The 19,106-nt window shown below is 38.9% G+C and overlaps 1 pseudogene; it reads left to right on the top strand.

The window, feature by feature from the left end:
* Positions 1 to 8,352: 8,352 nt before the first annotated feature.
* On the top strand, positions 8,353 to 18,333 carry LOC137049960 (zinc finger protein OZF-like; annotated as a pseudogene).
* The last annotated feature ends 773 nt before the right edge of the window (positions 18,334 to 19,106 follow it).

Below are 19,106 nucleotides of genomic sequence, written 5' to 3' on the forward strand. Positions count from 1 at the left end.
TGTAGGCACGGCCTGGGAGTGTGTCTGTGAGCAGGGGTTGTTGTGGCTGCATGGTGTTATCATTGTTCTTGTGGGCTGTGTCAACTGCATGTCCATTCAGCTGCTGAAATAAAGTCCTGTGGTCGTCCATACTCTGTACAGGTGTGTGTGGGCCATCCAGGATTAGTGGGTTGGCACAGCTGAAGGATGATAAAGGGAACAATAAATATTGTCCTTGAGCACTCTTGAACCAAGTTTGTTTGGATAAAAGCCATTTGATGTAAACAGTTGTCTCTGACTCCAGAAGATATTAAGGTTTTTTGCAGTCATGTATTAAGCCCAGGCAACTGTGATAACTTATTTTTTCCTCTTGCTGGCAGTGGTCCACTTATGAACGGCTGAAATTTCAGTTTTCTAAGTGTTTTCAAAAAGTTCATTGAAATCCCTCTTAATTAGTTCTGACTGCTCTCTCTGATTATCATTCTTCCCCACATGAATGATAAGTTGTAGTGATGGGAATTTATTTTATTTTTTTCGCGAACCGGTTCTTTCGGACAGTTCGTTTTAATGATCCGGTTTAAAAAAACGGCAATGTCGTCATTTCTATCATCCCGGCGGATGAAAATACATTCAAACACATTCATATAAAATATTTGTAATCAAAACTTAGTATAGTAATAATTATTTTTGTCATCATCATCTTGGATAATTTTTTTTTAATTTATGTTTTGCAAAAGCACTCAATAAAGCCTAACACTGATGTTTTACACATATTAAATAAACTTGCATTGGCATAACATAAACTTACACAAATCCTCAGTTCACCCGTGCTCATATATCAGCATCAGTTTTCCAAGAGAAACAGGATCAGCTGTCCCACTCCGAGAGAAACAGTTCGGTTCATGACGACGCTATCATGCTCAGTATTTCAGCTCACCGGTTCTCAGAATCAAACATGTCCGAAAGATCGAACGTGTCCGATAGAAACGGTTCTCGATTCTGTACCGGTGATCCAAGAACCGATGCAACCCAGTCCTGACTCGAGACCCGCTGTAGCAGTGTGTTTGCGCTTGTAACAAGTTCGATATAGTAAGGAAGGAAGAGGACACAGGGGTCGGCTGGACTGTTGATGCGTATCTTTATTTTCTCTTTCTCAATGTCAATAACACACTTCTTCGTGTGTTCTCAGTCAAACTCATAAGCAACAATAACTTCCGGTTCGCGGCACTTCCGGCTTCCGGGTAAACTCAGTCTCTGTGTTCTCGCACCAACAGTCCGACTCTCTCTTCCTGGTCTCTGGTTCCGCTGGTGTTTTATCCCGTCTCCGCGCTCATTACTAGAACAAGAGACAGGTGTTATTAATCTGCGTCCAACCCACTCACTTACCGCTCGTCCCGCGGCCCTCTCTCCCGCTGCAGACCTCGCTGAACCACGCCCCCCTTGCCACAGCGCTGAGCTGAGAACTGCTGCAATCTGAATATGTAGTCTGATATCGAACCTACTGATTTGATTACATTTTAAAATGTGTATACTTTTATTAAATAAAATAAGAAAAAAGTTCTTCCTGAAAATATGCATTTTTGATAAAACGAATAAATGTTTAATTTGGCCGTTTTTATATACGGTGTATATAAAACTTTAATATAATACAGTGATAAGACAGCTTTATGTTATGATGTTTCCAAACGTGATTCGTTTTATACACTTAACCTGCATTTCGTTCCTCTGAACAAATAACACGCATGACACGCATTCTGTATTGCTGATACAAGAACCGCTATGTTCGGTTACATGCGCATGCTTAGTATCAGCTGCTCATGAGTTCATCAGATCTCACAGCAAAACATGTCTCATTTCAGCTAACGGTTGGAGTTAACATATGATTCAAGATATTAGTTTATTTCTAGCCGGAGATACTGTCACTTATGTCAGAAACGTAGTAACTATAGTAACTTGTGGGATCAGCACTGATTTGAGACGCGAACCGTTTAGAACGATTCAGTCCGATTTGGTGAACTGGTTCGAACGGTTCACTATAAAGATCCGGTTAAAAAGAACTATTTGTTCGCAAACCGGACATCACTAATAAGTTGATTTGCAGTCTTGTTTCCTCAGAATGTTCTGAATTTCCCTGTTTACCTCAGAAACTGTTGCTTGTGAAAGGCAGCATGTAGTTGTGTCCCTGCTGCCACCAAGCACTTCTGTGGATGTAACTAGGACGTCGTAGGAGTCCAAGTTTTTGAATGACTGATAAACATGATGGAGCATTGTAGTTGTTATATTCCATCAGCTGAGTGGCCGAGTAGTTCATTATGCCAGCCACACAAACTTTGTCTTTAATCACCAACCACAGAGGCAATATGCAGAATAAGAGAAGAACTCTGCACCAAACAATCATCCGTGACATTACTAGGGAGATCAAGACCGCTGGTGATGTTAGACTGCTAGAAAAAGCTGTTAGTTGGTTAGTACTACCAACTGTTAATAGCCGAGTGAAGTCATCTAAGACGGTAAAGTCTATACAACAGTCACAATTATATCTCTGACTGATTAGACTGGTCACAGTAAATGCCTACGCACTAGCTATTTAAACATTAGCATTATAAGCACGATACTCATCTTTCATTCATTGTGCAGATCAGATCGGACGAATCCACAAACAACAGCATACATGTCAGTGTAAGAGTCCACTCTTGAAAATGCATCCCACTTTTTAATCCAAAACAACAAAAAAATAAGGGAAAAAAACTAAAAATCCTCTGTTGTTTGCATGAGCGTTTTGCCTTAGAGTAATCAATCATGTCCATTTTCAATGAAATATCAATTCTAATCATTATTCTGACGATCTACCCTGTACTTTGGACTGTTTCTGTCATATTAAACCCTCCCAGGTATCTCTTCAATCACAGGCTCTCTGATGACACGATATCTGGCTGCTAAAGCTGTCAGTCAAATGCATCCATGGTTTTCGTTGGATAAAGCCAATCAATCAGCATAGCCAGCATAGATTTGATTGATAGACGTAGTAACGAATCAAAAGACATTATTTTGTTCAGTGTTTGTAAGATATGTCATAAGCATTGAATGAATATACAGTCTTGTTCAAAATAATAGCAGTACAATGTGACTAACCAGAATAATCAAGGTTTTTCGTATATTTTTTTATTGCTACGTGGCAAACAAGTTACCAGTAGGTTCAGTAGATTCTCAGAAAACAAATGAGACCCAGCATTCATGATATGCACGCTCTTAAGGCTGTGCAATTGGGCAATTAGTTGAATTAGTTGAAAGGGGTGTGTTCAAAAAAATAGCAGTGTGGCATTCAATCACTGAGGTCATCAATTTTGTGAAGAAACAGGTGTGAATCAGGTGGCCCCTATTTAAGGATTAAGCCAACACTTGTTGAACATGCATTTGAAAGCTGAGGAAAATGGGTCGTTCAAGACATTGTTCAGAAGAACAGCGTACTTTGATTAAAAAGTTGATTAGAGAGGGGAAAACCTATAAAGAGGTGCAAAAAATGATAGGCTGTTCAGCTAAAATGATCTCCAATGCCTTAAAATGGAGAGCAAAACCAGAGAGAAGTGGAAGAAAACGGAAGACAACCATCAAAATGGATAGAAGAATAACCAGAATGGCAAAGGCTCAGCCAATGATCACCTCCAGGATGATCAAAGACAGTCTGGAGTTACCTGTAAGTACTGTGACAGTTAGAAGACGTCTGTGTGAAGCTAATCTATTTTCAAGAATCCCCCGCAAAGTCCCTCTGTTAAAAAAAAGGCATGTGCAGAAGAGGTTACAATTTGCCAAAGAACACATCAACTGGCCTAAAGAGAAATGGAGGAACATTTTGTGGACTGATGAGAGTAAAATTGTTCTTTTTGGGTCCAAGGGCCACAGGCAGTTTGTGAGACGACCCCCAAACTCTGAATTCAAGCCACAGTACACAGTGAAGACAGTGAAGCATGGAGGTGCAAGCATAGGCGCCGATACTGTGGGTGCTCCGGGGCTCGAGCACCCACGGAAAATATCGAGCACCCACGTGTGCCAGACTGCCAGTCAGGGACGGATTGGCAATCTGTGCGTTCTGGAAAAGTCCAGAACGGCCGTCCAACCGAGGGCCATCGGCCAAAAAACCCCAAAAAGTATAATAACTGTCGCGATAGTCAATGATAATAAAATAATGAGCTCGATAATTTTTCCGGCCGCGATAATTTCCATTTGCATGCTTGTTTGTTTCCGATGTTTCTCCTGCTGACGGAGCGCGTGCCTCGTCCGTTTGGGGAGATGTTTAAACTCGACGCGCAGACTGGGTGTGTGCCGTGATGAGACGTCAGGCTCGGCCAGATTCGTCTGGATCTCGTGCTTCTTCGGTTGCGGAGCCGCAGGTAAAGTTAAAAGATTTGACGGGCACACCGCCAAGCGAAACGGGGTCTCGCGCACTCCGCGTTTTTGCAGCGTGCACCCTCGCGCTCGTGCGGACGCGTATAACAGGACGTGAGTATAACAAGGCAAACCTACACTGATGTTGGCAGTTTGATAAATGCAAGTTAATTCTTCAGTTCAATGTTTGTGTGCTAAAAAGGCCAATAAGTTCCTGTAGAGATACGTATTCTCCTTTTTTGACAAATAAAGGCATGTCATCAATGTCTTCTCTCTAGCTGTATCAAAATCTCACCTAGCTTTCCTCAGAGAAGGTCAAGTTTTGTGCATGATTATTGATATATTTGTCTTGGGTGCAAGCATCATGATATGGGCATGTTTCTCCTACTATGGTGTTGGGCCTATTTATCGCATACCAGGGATCATGGATCAGTTTGCATATGTTAAAATACTTGAAGAGGTCATGTTGCTCTATGCTGAAGAGGACATGCCCTTGAAATGGTTGTTTCAACAAGACAATGACCCAAAACACACTAGTAAACGGGCAAAGTCTTGGTTCCAAACCAACAAAATTAATGTTATGGAGTGGCCAGCCCAATCTCCAGACCTTAATCCAATTGAGAACTTGTGGGGTGATATCAAAAATGCTGTTTCTGAAGCAAAACCAAGAAACGTGAATGAATTGTGGAATGTTGTTAAAGAATCATGGAGTGGAATAACAGCTGAGAGGTGCCACAAGTTGGTTGACTCCATGCCACACAGATGTCAAGCAGTTTTAAAAAACTGTGGTCATACAACTAAATATTAGTTTAGTGATTCACAGGATTGCTAAATCCCAGAAGAAAAAAAATGTTTGTACAAAATAGTTTTGAGTTTGTACAGTCAAAGGTAGACACTGCTATTTTTTTGAACACACCCCTTTCAACTAATTGCCCAATTGCACAGCCTTAAGAGCGTGCATATCATGAATGCTGGGTCTTGTTTGTTTTCTGAGAATCTACTGAACCTACTGGTAACTTGTTTGCCACGTAGCAATAAAAAATATACTAAAAACCTTGATTATTCTGGTTAGTCACATTGTACTGCTATTATTTTGAACAAGACTGTACCTCACATAAAATCTATACATGCAGACTATATCTTCTTCTTCTTTCGGCTGTTCCCTTCAGGGGTCGCCACAGCGAATCTGCCTCCATCTATTTCTATCCTCTGTATCCTCCTCTCTCAGACTGACTACCCTCATGTCCTCCTTCACTACATCCTCTTTGGTCTTCCTCTTGACCTCCTGTCTGGCAGCTCTAACCTCAGCATCCTTTTACCGATGTATTCACTCTTTCTCCTCTGAACATGTCCAAACCATCTCAACCTGGCCTCTCTAACTTTGTCTCCAAAACATCTTACATGTGCTGTTCCTCTGATGTACTCATTCCTGATCCTATCCATCCTCGTCACTCCCAAAGAGAACCTCAACATCTTCAGCTCTGCTACCTCTAGCTCTGCCTCCTGTCTTTTCCTCAGTGCAACTGTCTCCAAACCAAACAACATCACTGGTCTCACTACTGTTCTGTACACCTTTCCTTTCATTCTTGCTGGTACACTTTTATCACACAACAGACCTGACACTGCCTGCCTGCACTCGCTTCTTCACCTCTTTTCCACACTCCCCATTGCTTTGGACTGTTGACCCTAAGTACTTAAAATCCTGCACCTTCTTTACCTCTTCTCCCTGTAACCTCACTATTCCACTTGGTTCCCTCTCATTCACACACATGTATTCTGTCTTGCTGCGACTAACCTTCATTCCTCTTCTTGCCAAAACAGACCTCCAGCTCTCTAGACTTTCCTCCACCTGCTCCCTGCTCTCACTACAGATCACAATGTCATCCGCAAACATCATAGTCCATTGAGATTCCTGTCGGACCTCATCTGTCAGCCTGTCCATCACCACCGCAAACAAGAAGAGGCTAAGAGCCGATCCCTGATGCCTTCCCACCTTCACCGTGAAGTCCTCTGTCTCACCTACGGCACACCTTACCACTGTCCTACTGCTCTCATACATATCCATGCATACACTAATCCATGCAGACTATATGATAGACTGTTTTTATCAACTAACTATGTGTTTTTTACACTTGTAAATTCTGTAAATAGTTGCTTTAGTTTTTCAGGGACTGTAAATGCATTATAATTAGCAGTTTATTGCAGATTTATTTGAATAAAAACAGGACGCCTAGTCTTTTTTGACAAAAAAGCTTACAGAAGCTATATTTTTGAGAGAATCGTCCTCAATTTTTGAATCAAAACATGATCAGACATTCCGTTTTATATTTAAGTTATTTTCAGGGCCTTAACATTAAAATCTCTTTTTCCCATAAGGGTTTTTTTTTTTTTAAACGTGAGTCACTTACATGCATATTTCCCCTTGTTTTACTCTGTTCCTATACTACTTTGAGTTATGACTTTTGGGTAACAATTTCAAGTGTCTAGTTTAAAATAAGACCAGATTTATGAATATAGACCATAGGGTTTAAGAACTGCAGACATTTTTATTTGGGCATGTCGTTCTTTGAAAATTCTCAAAAATAGGGGCGCAGGTTAAGTATTTACACAAAATTATTAGATTTATTCAGATTACTGCCATTGATTGAAAAATAATATGAGTTATAAATAAAATAAGTTAACAACCACAGTCCTCTACTATAAGGAAAATAAATCAGAGGACACAAACACAATTACTTTAGCCGTATTGATTACATTACAACATGTTACCTATTGATTGTTGCATATTTGTTTATTGAGTCTGTGGCTCTATATTATAAAATTATTTTTAAGATTAAACTCTTAAAAAATAAGTATAAACTAAATTAAATGTTCTTGTATCCTTGTATAATTGATTTGAAACACATTTGTGTTTAGCATTGACTGAATCTCACATATTAGGTGTGGTTCAAACTCTTTCTTTGGTGGTTATTTTTAGCACATCATTAACCAACACGCATTTAAATATGTATTGAAGAATTAAACTGATGTGTTTTATTGTTTGTATGTGAATGTCTACACACATCTGTGACTTGAGCATGAGATCAGGACTTTTATTTTGTAGTGGAGATGTGACGTCATAAGGCTGCGCCGCGCTCCTGCATCTGTTGTGATTCTGCTGAAGAAAGGTTTGTGTTTTAAGCTTTTAAAGTGTTTAAATCAATAAAAACTGTTCGGTCAATGTTATAGTTTCAACAAGAACAGTTAAATGAATGTTTGATTATTGAACTTAACATTCTAATGTGTTTTCTAACATTAATTAATTGTATTTATTGTGATTGTTTATTAGTGTAAAGCTCATCCTCACATAAGTAACAGAAAAGCTGCATCTCATCATCTCTATATAGCATGAATCAGTTTATCATAAACATTAATCCAACACAAAATTCATAATTATCCACAAATAATAAAACATGTATCATACAAGAATTGGGAGAAATTGGAGACGCTAAGCTTTTGAAACTTGAATCAAATTAATCAATTCAACTTTATTTCCAGACTCAAAGTCCATTAGTAAGGAGACATACACCAGCTAACTCTAGAACATTTAAAAAAGACAATTATGCCAGTACTTTCTCATAGGTGATTGGTTTCGCACCACACTTTGCTTTGAATTACACAACAACAAATTACAATCACAATATTGCCAAGCACATATCCAGTCTTACAATCACCTAATTTTTCTGATAATTCATTCATATATATATAAAAATCATCGAGTGTATAAATAGTCTTGTTGCCTCTGTTGTTAAATATGGTCTATATGCCTAAAGTTAGCCAAATAAATATCATATCACATCACAATGGATATCATTTTACAGTGCTAAGTGGTTAGGGCCCAGGTCATTTAAGGCCATTAACTCTCACTCTGACTGACACTCTTACCAGTGACTGAACTACTGATTTAGTTTGGATGTGTTTTTTATTTCTGTGATTATTCTTATCTCAAAGATGGAGTTTATTAAAGAGGAGAGTGAAGACGTGAAGATTGAAGAAACATTGAGAGTCAAACATGAAGAAACTGAGGAACAAACAAAGATGGCGTTTATTAAAGAGGAGAGTGAAGACGTGAAGATTGAAGAAACACTGAGAGTCAAACATGAAGAAACTGAGGACCAAACAAAGATGGCGTTTATTAAAGAGGAGAGTGAAGACGTGAAGATTGAAGAAACATTGAGAGTCAAACATGAAGAAACTGAGGACCAAACAAAGATGGCGTTTATTAAAGAGGAGAGTGAAGACGTGAAGATTGAAGAAACATTGAGAGTCAAACATGAAGAAACTGAGGACCAAACAAAGATGGCGTTTATTAAAGAGGAGAGTGAAGACGTGAAGATTGAAGAAATATTGAGAGTCAAACATGAAGAAACTGAGGAACAAACAAAGATGGCGTTTATTAAAGAGGAGCGTGAAGACGTGAAGATTGAAGAAATATTGAGAGTCAAACATGAAGAAACTGAGGACCAAACAGGTTGGTTTCATTCTCAAAGCTGAACTCACTCATTTGATCATTATTGAAATGTCCAGCTCTACAGAGATTAGTGATTTTTTTTGAAGAGTGTCTTAATTTAAAGCAGTTTTATTTGACATGGAGCAGGTCGCCTCATGTTGACAGACATGTTGAGATCACATGACCTCATGCTAAATAAAATGTGTTTTTTACAGTCAATGTGTTTTACATAAAGTTTGATGAGTTTGATAGCTGAATCAGGTTGTCTCATGTAGGCCTATGTGACGCGGCTCGCACCTGTGATTTTATGAAGTGTGTTAACCTATTCACTAGTGTTGTCGCGATACTAAAATTATGACTTCGATATGATACCAAACTAAAATACCTCGATACCGATACTAAATCAATACCACGGTTAAAAAACAAAACAAAAAACTGATAATATGAATAATATGACAACATAACTTATTATTCATTGTTTTGTTTTTTTAACTATAAATTCACTTGTCCAGCATGTTCCTGAGCTGGTTTTTGCCCATTCCTCCTCTTATTGCTGTAATAACTACATGCCAATGTAGTTTTCACTTCTGAACAGGTGGGAAGACCAAAACTTATTTCATGATATGTAATTTAATGTTTTTTAAATGTAATTTTATAATTATATAGATTTTTAATTGTATCTTTGTTTTGTTTTTAAATAAGCAAAAAATGCCAATTACAAACAATATGACAAAAACAGTGCTTTATTTTTCAGCTTCATTAGGTCTATTTAACAGCAAGTCAAGAACAAATTAAATAATCAAATATAAAACTGCTTACTCAATCTTCACTTTATAATTTGACTACACACTGATTCTTAATAAATATATTTAGTTATTTAGCGAGGTATGTGGTGGTTTTCTATGTTTTTATTGTTTGATTAACATTAATTACAGAATATTAGGTCTGGCTTTACTTCGACTGTACACGCTCACTAAAGACATATCCTGTGTTTACCTCAGTACTCGCCAGACCGTGCTTTTTTTACATATTTTTGACTATTCAAACCCAAACGATAATCCGCGAATTAGGTCAGAGTCCTGCAGCACGAGCATGTGACGCGCCACACTTTTTCTTCTCATCTGCGCATATTTCTTTTGCTTTCTCTGTCATGCGCTGTGCGTATATTAGGGGTGTAACGATTCGTTTAACAACGATTCGGTCCGTATCACGATTTGAGGTTATCGATAGGATTTAAGGACGATATTGGTTCATTTAGAACGATATGATCTGAAACGATTCAGTGACTTGAAATCGATTCAGTAACTTTTTAGCCAAAAATTTAAATCAGTGTGACCTGTTTTATTTCAGTCTAATCGAATCATTGTTAAAAACGAATTGTTACCCCTAGCGTATATATTTAACTCTTCTACTACTTCCAATGTTTAGTGAGCGGTAGAAGCAGAGCTCTGCACACACGTCCTGACACCTGCTGTCACACATCGACGCAAATTCAAAAATACAGCTCATATTAGCGCTGTCCTCCGTAAAGTACCGGTACTAATAAAAGTCCATATCGTACCGTTTGTAATAGCAGGGTATTTTTCTAGTACCGGTATATCGTGCAACACTACTATTCACTTATAATAATTATAATTTGCAGTTGTGTCATAGAGAAACAGCAGCGATGCAAAATTCTATAAAAAGGACTTTGTAATGCGAAATTTTGCATTAACGCGAGAGAGAATCCATCAGGCCGTAAGTAACGTTGAGAGCTTTTCAGTTCTAAGTGCAAGTTCATTCTGTAAGGCCGGGAACACACCATGAGTTTCTATCAGTCGTTATAGTGTAGGGGTAAGGTGCGCGGCACTAAGTTGTGACGTAATTAAAACTGTGGTTCTGGCTTTTGCCAAACTTGATGTACTTCCTTTTCTCATCACATATCAGATCGGAAAGGTGTTTATTTTCAATAAAAATGAAGAATATATTTGAAAAGTGGTAATAAAGTCTCTAAGGTTTATTGTAACCGCTGCTCATGTTTTGTATGTGGACAGATTGTAGCTACAGTTTTGGTTTATGTAGACAGTGACCCCTACATAAGAGAGTAGACAGTGCCTACGCCACTGACAACAATTAATAAGAACAGGGAAGATATAAGTGTGTGTGTGTGTGTGGACACAAATGTGTATAATGACACAGGTATTACAAGGAGAGGGTGAAATATGAGGACATTGGCCATGTCCCCACTTTTCAAAATGCTTATAAATCTGATACAGGATGAGTTTTTTTGAGAAAGTAAAAATGCAGAATGTTTCCTGTGTTGGGTAGGTTTAGGGGTAGTGGCAGTGTAAGGGGATAGAAAATACGGTTTGTATGGTATAAAAACCATTGCGCCTATGTAATGTCCCCATATGTCACAAAAACAAGTGTGTGTGTGTGTGTGTGTGTGTGTGTGTGTGTGTGTGTGTGTGTGTGTGTGTGTGTGTTGTTATGGCGACGGCGTGGGGCGTGTTGATCGTGTGTGTGTGTGTGTGTTGTTATGGCGTGGGGCGTGTTGATCGTTAGTGAAGGCCCTGACTGAAACCCCACGGTACGCTACTGCTGCTGACAGTTCTGGCCTCTGGCCAACGAGAAAAATGTTGTTCTTGTGGGTGTCCCAAAGACTCTTTCTTGGGGTTCTGACATTCCACTGTGTCAATTGAACAGTTTCTTCTTTATCTTACTTGCAGGTGCTTATCTTTGCAGTGTTTCTTTTTCCAGGTGATGCCCCACTGTTGTTGGAGAGTGTTCTTTGATCTTGCCACTCTGCTAGCCCTAACCGGAGCATCAGCAATTGGTGCCATGATGGTTGCTTTGTCCTCTGATTAATAATTTTCATTGTCTTTCTCTTCACTGTCGACCGCTTCAGCTGTCGGTACGAGCTTGTTGCAAGCAGCCTTTGCATGGAGTCATTTCACCTTTTCTTCTTTGTTTTTTTTTTGTGGGGTTATAGCATGGTGGTATTGTAATACATGAGTCTTGGTTTTGGAAGGGGATTCATGGTCTTGGTCTTATCCTCCTGCAGCCTCGCTGTAATCTGGTGGTGCTTCTTGCTTCAGTGGTGCACATACTCACCTTTACACACTGCATTTCTACATTGGGATAGAGTGAACACTTATGAGTATTTGTTGTCTTTATCTCTGTACATGGGAGCAGAGTACTGCACGGGTCCATTTTTTGAGACCCGCCCCCACCCGTACCCCCAAGGTTTAGCACCAGATCTGACCTGAGACCCGTGAAAATATCAAAATTAAATCCGCAACTGCCCAGACCCGTTAATATTTGGCCCGTTACCCGACTCGTGCCCTTGATAAATCACACGCTAAAATCGTTCCAATTAAAATGCTTTATTTTTTATCTTGCACCTCTCGCAACATCAACAGTGTCATGAATGGGTTAATGAAACAGGCAGTGCCTTTAAACACTCGTTGTCAACGATTTCATATACTCCACTCACCAACTTTACTTTTACTTCATCGCTCCTTCTGGGCTACGAGAGGCATCAACAAAAGTTGCAATGTCGCAGGGGTGGTGACGTGATGGGTCAAATGGCATATCGTTGTTGCATGTATGTGTAATGGTAATTTGGAGATAGAAATTGTAATACAGTATGTTCGAGGGGGGAAGAAGGAGGCGGGAACCGGGGAACATTTAAAAGACTATAACCAAACAAAACGAAAGTAACGTGGGCAGCCCCTCACGGACAACTGCCACACATAATAAAACGTAAACACAACTTTACGTCAAATCCAGGTCTGGTGATCTCTCATCCTTTTTTGGTGTCGCTCGTCCTTATATGCCTCCGAGCTCCCTCAGAGGACTCGAGAGGTGACGCTCATTCACAATCACGGCCCAGTCTCTCTCGCTCATTCACCTCGCCAAAGAAATATTGCACATATTTTTCATTTTCATATTTTTCAGAGTTAATTATCTGCCCGCATCCCCGCCCGTGAATATTATAAATGTCACAATCCACCTGACCTGTTGCAGGACTCTACATGGGAGTTCTTTCCCTGCTTGTTTTCTTTCACGTCTTTCTCATTCCTCTAACCACATACTCATTGTTTCTGATATATCTGAAACTTATCATCATGTCTATCCTTCAACCTTCTTTTGCTATTCAACTTTTCTATTACTCCAGCCATTGCTCTATTTCAATATTTTCTTTTCATTTCCCTGTAATTGGAACTATTCAAACTTGTATTTGCCATTTCCAAACTCCATACTTTAACCTATACCTATACTCCATACTTTAAGTACTTTAGACAAATCTTTATAGGTTTTACACAGTGGTTGTCACCTCTTTGTCCTGCCTGTATAGACCTGCACAAGTCGTTTTCTGCACAAATTTGTAAGAAATGTTTCACAAACTAGTGAAACCCTCAGGTATATTTCTGTTGTCTGGAAATGTTAGCCACTATTCACCATTATGAATTTCAAAATCTCACCGTTTTCTTCATTCTTTTGAAATCCTTTTCTCTGAGAAAAGAACAAAGAACGGCACTGAAGTCATTCTTAAAAAGGGAAGATGTGTTCGGAGATTTGCCGACCGGATACGGGCGAATGTTTAATCTATCAACAAGCTCCGTTTCACCTTTGTTGCTCTGGTTAGTGGTAATGCTATCCTATCTCGTGCAGAGGGAGTTTGAAAGACAGCCGTTTATCCCGCCCCTCAGATTGAGCTGTCAATGGTGAGTTTCCAGACCAAACATCTTGATGTGGGTCTGGCTTGTCAGGCAAGGGCGTATACAGTTAGCTAGAACAGTGATGATTGGGGAGATTAGAGGTGCGCTGACTCAATTGGTTATTAAGTCTGCCAACCAAAGAAAGTGGCATATTTTTCATATTGCATCCACATCACAGCCTTTTCTGATTAGCATTTTCAGTACAGAAATTCAGCATTTCTATACTGACAGAGAATTAAGACATTAAAGGATTCTCAAGTTAAGTTGAGGGACAGGACAAAACACTGATCTTCCAAATCGTTTCATTTTTTTTTCCCAAACAAAGTAGAATTTTTTTTCATGACAATTTGGCGACAATGATGGGATCCTGTGAATGATTTGTTTGGATCTACAGGGTTGGTGATTGGCCATCCTAACGGAAAATTAAGGTTAGCCTTTTTGCCCAGAAATTAAAGAATGAGAGGACTTATGTTTGGAGGCCTGGACTTTCACCCGCTTAACTCCAAGTCTTCCAGAGTTGCGGTCAAAGCTGATTCGAAACACCGCCGTTTGCCAGTTTCTGTGTTTACTAGTAGAACGCAAGCGCAACTCGGCCGTCGTCATTATTGCCCCGCCCACCGACTCTATACATGATGTGATTGGCCCAACCAGTGTTTGGCGTTTACAGCTCAGACGTGCATTGAGAATGGCTAGATGACACTGGCGTCAGATTAGATTTGCTGCCGCTAGGGTGTGTCTAGATTTCTAGGCTATATACGCCCACCATCAAAAAACAAACAGGAAAGCGCGGTGAAGTGGGATTATGGTGTCTGCAGTGTTAGAGCAATCATTAGGCAAATAAATATTAAAGAAAAACAACACTTCATTAGTATGGGGTTATTACGGCTTCAAAGTAACAGACACTGAAAACTTACTGACACGTTCTGTTTGTAAGACTTCAGTTGGAGTCAAGATTTGTTTTGCACTTTATTTTGTAATGCCACTTTTGGGCACACTGAACTGTGTGAAGAAAAAGTGGCCCTCCAAACTACTTAAATAACACCCGTGGAAGTGTCCTGAACACATCAAATCCAAACATGATAAAAAAAGAGTGGACATTTTTCTATAGAAAGGAAATGATTTACCCTGACAAGCCAGACCCACATCAAGATGTTTGGTCTGGAAACTCACCATTGACAGCTCAATCTGAGGGGCGGAATAAACGGTTGTCTTTCAAACTCCCTCTGCACGCGATAGGATAGCGCTACAACCCACCAGAGCAACGAAGGTGAAGCAGAGCTTGTTGAAAGATTAAACATTCGCCGTATCCGGTCGGCTAAACTCTGAACACATCTTCCCTTCTTAAGAATGACTTCAGTGCCGTTCTTTGTTCTTTTCTCAGAGAAAAGCTTAACTCCAAGTCTTCCAGAGTCGCGGTCAAAGCTGATTCGAAAGTTCGCCAGTTTCTGTGTTTACTAGAAGCAGCAAACGCAACTCGGCCGTCGTCATGATGGCCCCGCCCACCGACTCTATACACGATGTGATTGGCCTGGCAAGAGTTTGGCGTTTACAGCTCAGAAGGGTATTGAGAGCTGCTAGACGACACTCACGGGCAGATTAGATTTGCTGCCGCAGGGTGCGTCTAGATTTCTAGGCTAGAAATGATTTTGAATATTGAGAAAAAGTCTGAGATTAAATGTAACCCCTCTTTTGTAGCTTAGTGGATATAGGATCCAGCATACATGTTTTTTCTTTTTATGCCTCAAATGTTTTAATGTCTTAATTTCTGTTGTTTTGTTCCATTAAACTGGGGTTAACTTATTTTTGTCTCTTTTAGATCTGATGGCACTGAAAGTGGAGAGTCAAGAACTAAATGAAATGGAAGAGAAAGATCAGTCTCGGCAACATCATGATTTCATAACTGAAGAAAAATCTTTTAGTTGCTCACAGACTGAAATTATTTCCTCACAAAAAATCACTCAAAAGCCAGGAAAGAGTTTAATTGAAAAGCAACACCTTAAAGTCCTCATGAGAGTTCACACTGGAGTGAAGCCTCACACCTGCCAACATTGTGGAAAGAGTTTCATTAATAAAGGGCATCTTAAAGACCATGTGATATTTCACACTGGAGAAAAGCCTTTCACCTGCGAACAGTGTGGAAAGACGTTCACTCATAAAGGAAGCTTTGGGCAACACATGAGAATTCATACTGGAGAGAAGCCTTATACCTGCCAAGAGTGTGGAAAGAGTTTCAATAGAAAGGGGAGTCTTAAAATCCACATGAGAGTTCACACTGGAGAGAAGCCTTTCACCTGCCAACAGTGTGGAAAAGGTTTCACTCATAAAGGAAGCTTTGGGCAACACATGAGAGTTCACACTGGAGAGAAGCCTTATACCTGCCAAGAGTGTGGAAAGAGTTTCACTCGAAAAAGGGGCCTTAATGTCCACATGATTGTTCATTCTGGAGAGAAACCTTATACCTGCCAACAGTGTGGAAAGAGTTTCACTCATGAAGGGCATCTTAAAGCCCATATGAGTTCACACTGGAGAGAAGCCTTTCAACTGCCATCAGTGTGGAAAGAGTTTCAATCATAAAGGAAGCTTTGAGCAACACACGAGAATTCACACCGGAGAGAAGCCTTACACCTGCCAACAGGGTGGGAAAAACATTTCACTCGAAGAGACATACTGGTAAAAAGTAGGAGTTTATCACTAAACAAAACTCTACATCTACAATCTGGAACTTGACACACTGATATAAAATAAAACACTATAAAATAACATTCATTTTCATTTTAAGAATCTTAAACATTTATAGCTACACAAATGTGGTCCAGACGAAGCATACATGGATTGTCTTCACTGCATGTTTTATTAAAACAAAATTAAATATAAAACTCAACCTATTAATATGTGGTTCAGGCAATATATGAATATGTACTATAAGCAATAAACCACAGATTTTAACTTTAAAACAACTTTCCCATCTGAAAAACTTTATATTTGGTTAGTGTGAGATACTGTTTTAAGTTCACACAAGTAACAGGAACACATCTGGGAATTTGAACTGTATTTGGCTACAAACCCGATTCCAAAAAGTTGGGACACTGTACAAATTGTAAATAAGAAAAGGAATGGAATAATTTACAAATCTCATAAACTTATATTTTATTTACAATAGAATATAGATAACATATCAAATGTTGAAAGTGAGACATTTTGAAATGTCATTCCAAATATTGGCTCATTTTGGATTTCATGAGATCTACACATTCCAAAAAAGTTGGGACAGGTTTTTGTCCCGAAGAGACCGGAAAAGTGGACAGGAGACTGAACTGAAGTGAGACTGGACAGGTAGCAATAAGAGACCGGAAAAGTTAAATGTACAGATAAGTAACAGCTGGAGAACCAATTTGCAACTTATTAGGTCAATTACCAACGTATTAAAAGAGCCTCTCAGAGTGGCAGTGTCTCTCAGAAGTCAAGAGGGCAGAGGATCACCAATTCCCCCAATGCTGCGGCGAAAAATAGTGGAGCAGTATCAGAAAGAAGTTTCTCAGAGAAAAATTGCAAAGAGTTTGAAGTTGTCATCATCTACAGTGCATAATATCATCCATAATAACCCAAGTTGTTATCAGCGCTCAGTTGCATCAATTACAACATCATGGCTGCGTAGAAGAAGGATCCGGCACTGAAATGGCCAGCCTGCAGTTCAGATTTTTACCCATAGAAAACATCTGCCGCAACATAAAGAGGAAGATGCGACAAAGAAGACCTTAGACAGTTGAGCAACTAGAAGCCTGTATTAGACAAGAATGGGATAACATTCCTATTCCTAAACTTGAGCAACTTGTCTTCTCAGTCGCCAGACGTATGCAGACTGTTTCTAAAAAGAAGAGGGAATGCTACACAGTGGTAAACATGGCCTTGTCTCAACATGTGTTGATGCCATGAAATTTAAAATCAACTTATTTTACCCTTAAAATTATACACTTTCTCAGTTTAAACATTTGATATATCATCTATGTTGTATTCTGAATAAAATATTGAAATGTGAAACTTCCACATCTTGTCATTATGTTGTTATTCACAATTTATACAGTGTCCCAACTTTTTTGGAATCTGGTTTGTAGATGTGAACATTGAATTGGAAAACTACTTGGGCAGCGGCTAATGATAGAAGTTCACAATTACAGACAAGAATGCATATTGAGAAACAGCTCAAAAACACTCAAAAGAGAGATTGATTGAGAATTATAATGTAATGATTTTAACATTCCAAAATCATCAACAGTATTACATAAAAACTGTTTAAAATATTAAACAGATAAAACTCTCCATCATCATCAACAACACAAAGAACATTTGTAACAACCTGTTTTTTTTTTTACAACCTGTAAATTGTTAGTCAATTTGTGATAAGCGTATTCAATTTTAAGACAAGCTGCTAATAGCCATCTATAGACACTGTTAACTTATTTTGACCCTCTATTCTGGATAATATTTTTCCTTGAAATCAATATACAGATTAGCCACACCAAAAACAAAATTCATCAGAACATGTTTTTTCTTTACAGAATACTTACTCAAAAGCAAATGGAGGAAAAGAAAAACATTCTCCCCAAATCAAACACTAATAAGTTAAATAACACTCCTAACCTATGAAATCCACAAAACAAATGCGGCAAAGTTTAATTCTGGCTACACAATGGACAGTCCACCACTTGACTGGGATCTACATGGCCTACATGTTTATTAATGGCTATAGCCCCATCTATTAATAAAGTGTTGGCATGGTGTCACACATTTCTTATAACTCAAACCTGCCAGTGTACAGACTAACTATTGATTTCACAGACACAATTTATGGACTGGGTGATGTGCTACACTACATCATGACATCAGATTGGCATGTGTGGACACATGGAAGCAGTTATTTTAATGATAACATGAGATTCATTCAGATTATTGGTAAAAAATAATATTCAATTTACACTCACGCTCATCTACTATAAGTAGAATAAATCAGAGGATACAAACATATTTAAATTAAATTAAATCTCTATAAGATTAAATTATATTGACAAATGTTTTTTGCTTTTGATTAAACTCTTAAAAAAATAAGTATAAACAAATAAAAAGTTATCTGCCCCTTGTATAAATGATTATTGAACATTTATATATGGCATTTATTGAATCTCACATATTAGATGTGGTTCAAACTCTCTCTTTGGTAGTTATTTTTAGCACATCACTGACCAACACGCATTTAAATATGTATTCAAGAATTAAACTGATGTGTTTTTTATTGTTTGTATGTGAATGTCTCTACACACATCTGTGACTTGAGCATGAGATCGGGACTTTTATTTTGTAGTGGAGATGTGACGTCATAAGGCCGCGCCGCGCTCCTGCATCTGTTGTGATTCTGCTGAAGAAAGGTTTGTGTTTTAAGCTTTTAACGTGTCTAAATCAATAAAAACATACGCTGCATCTTAACTCCCAGAGGCCGGTTGCATGACGCAAGCGGAACAAACTCAGTTTCAGAGTAGGTTTAGAGTTGACAGGTAAAT

Source organism: Pseudorasbora parva, chromosome 20 (genome assembly GCF_024679245.1).
Source record: "Pseudorasbora parva isolate DD20220531a chromosome 20, ASM2467924v1, whole genome shotgun sequence".
Classification (NCBI taxonomy): Eukaryota; Metazoa; Chordata; class Actinopteri; order Cypriniformes; family Gobionidae; genus Pseudorasbora; species Pseudorasbora parva.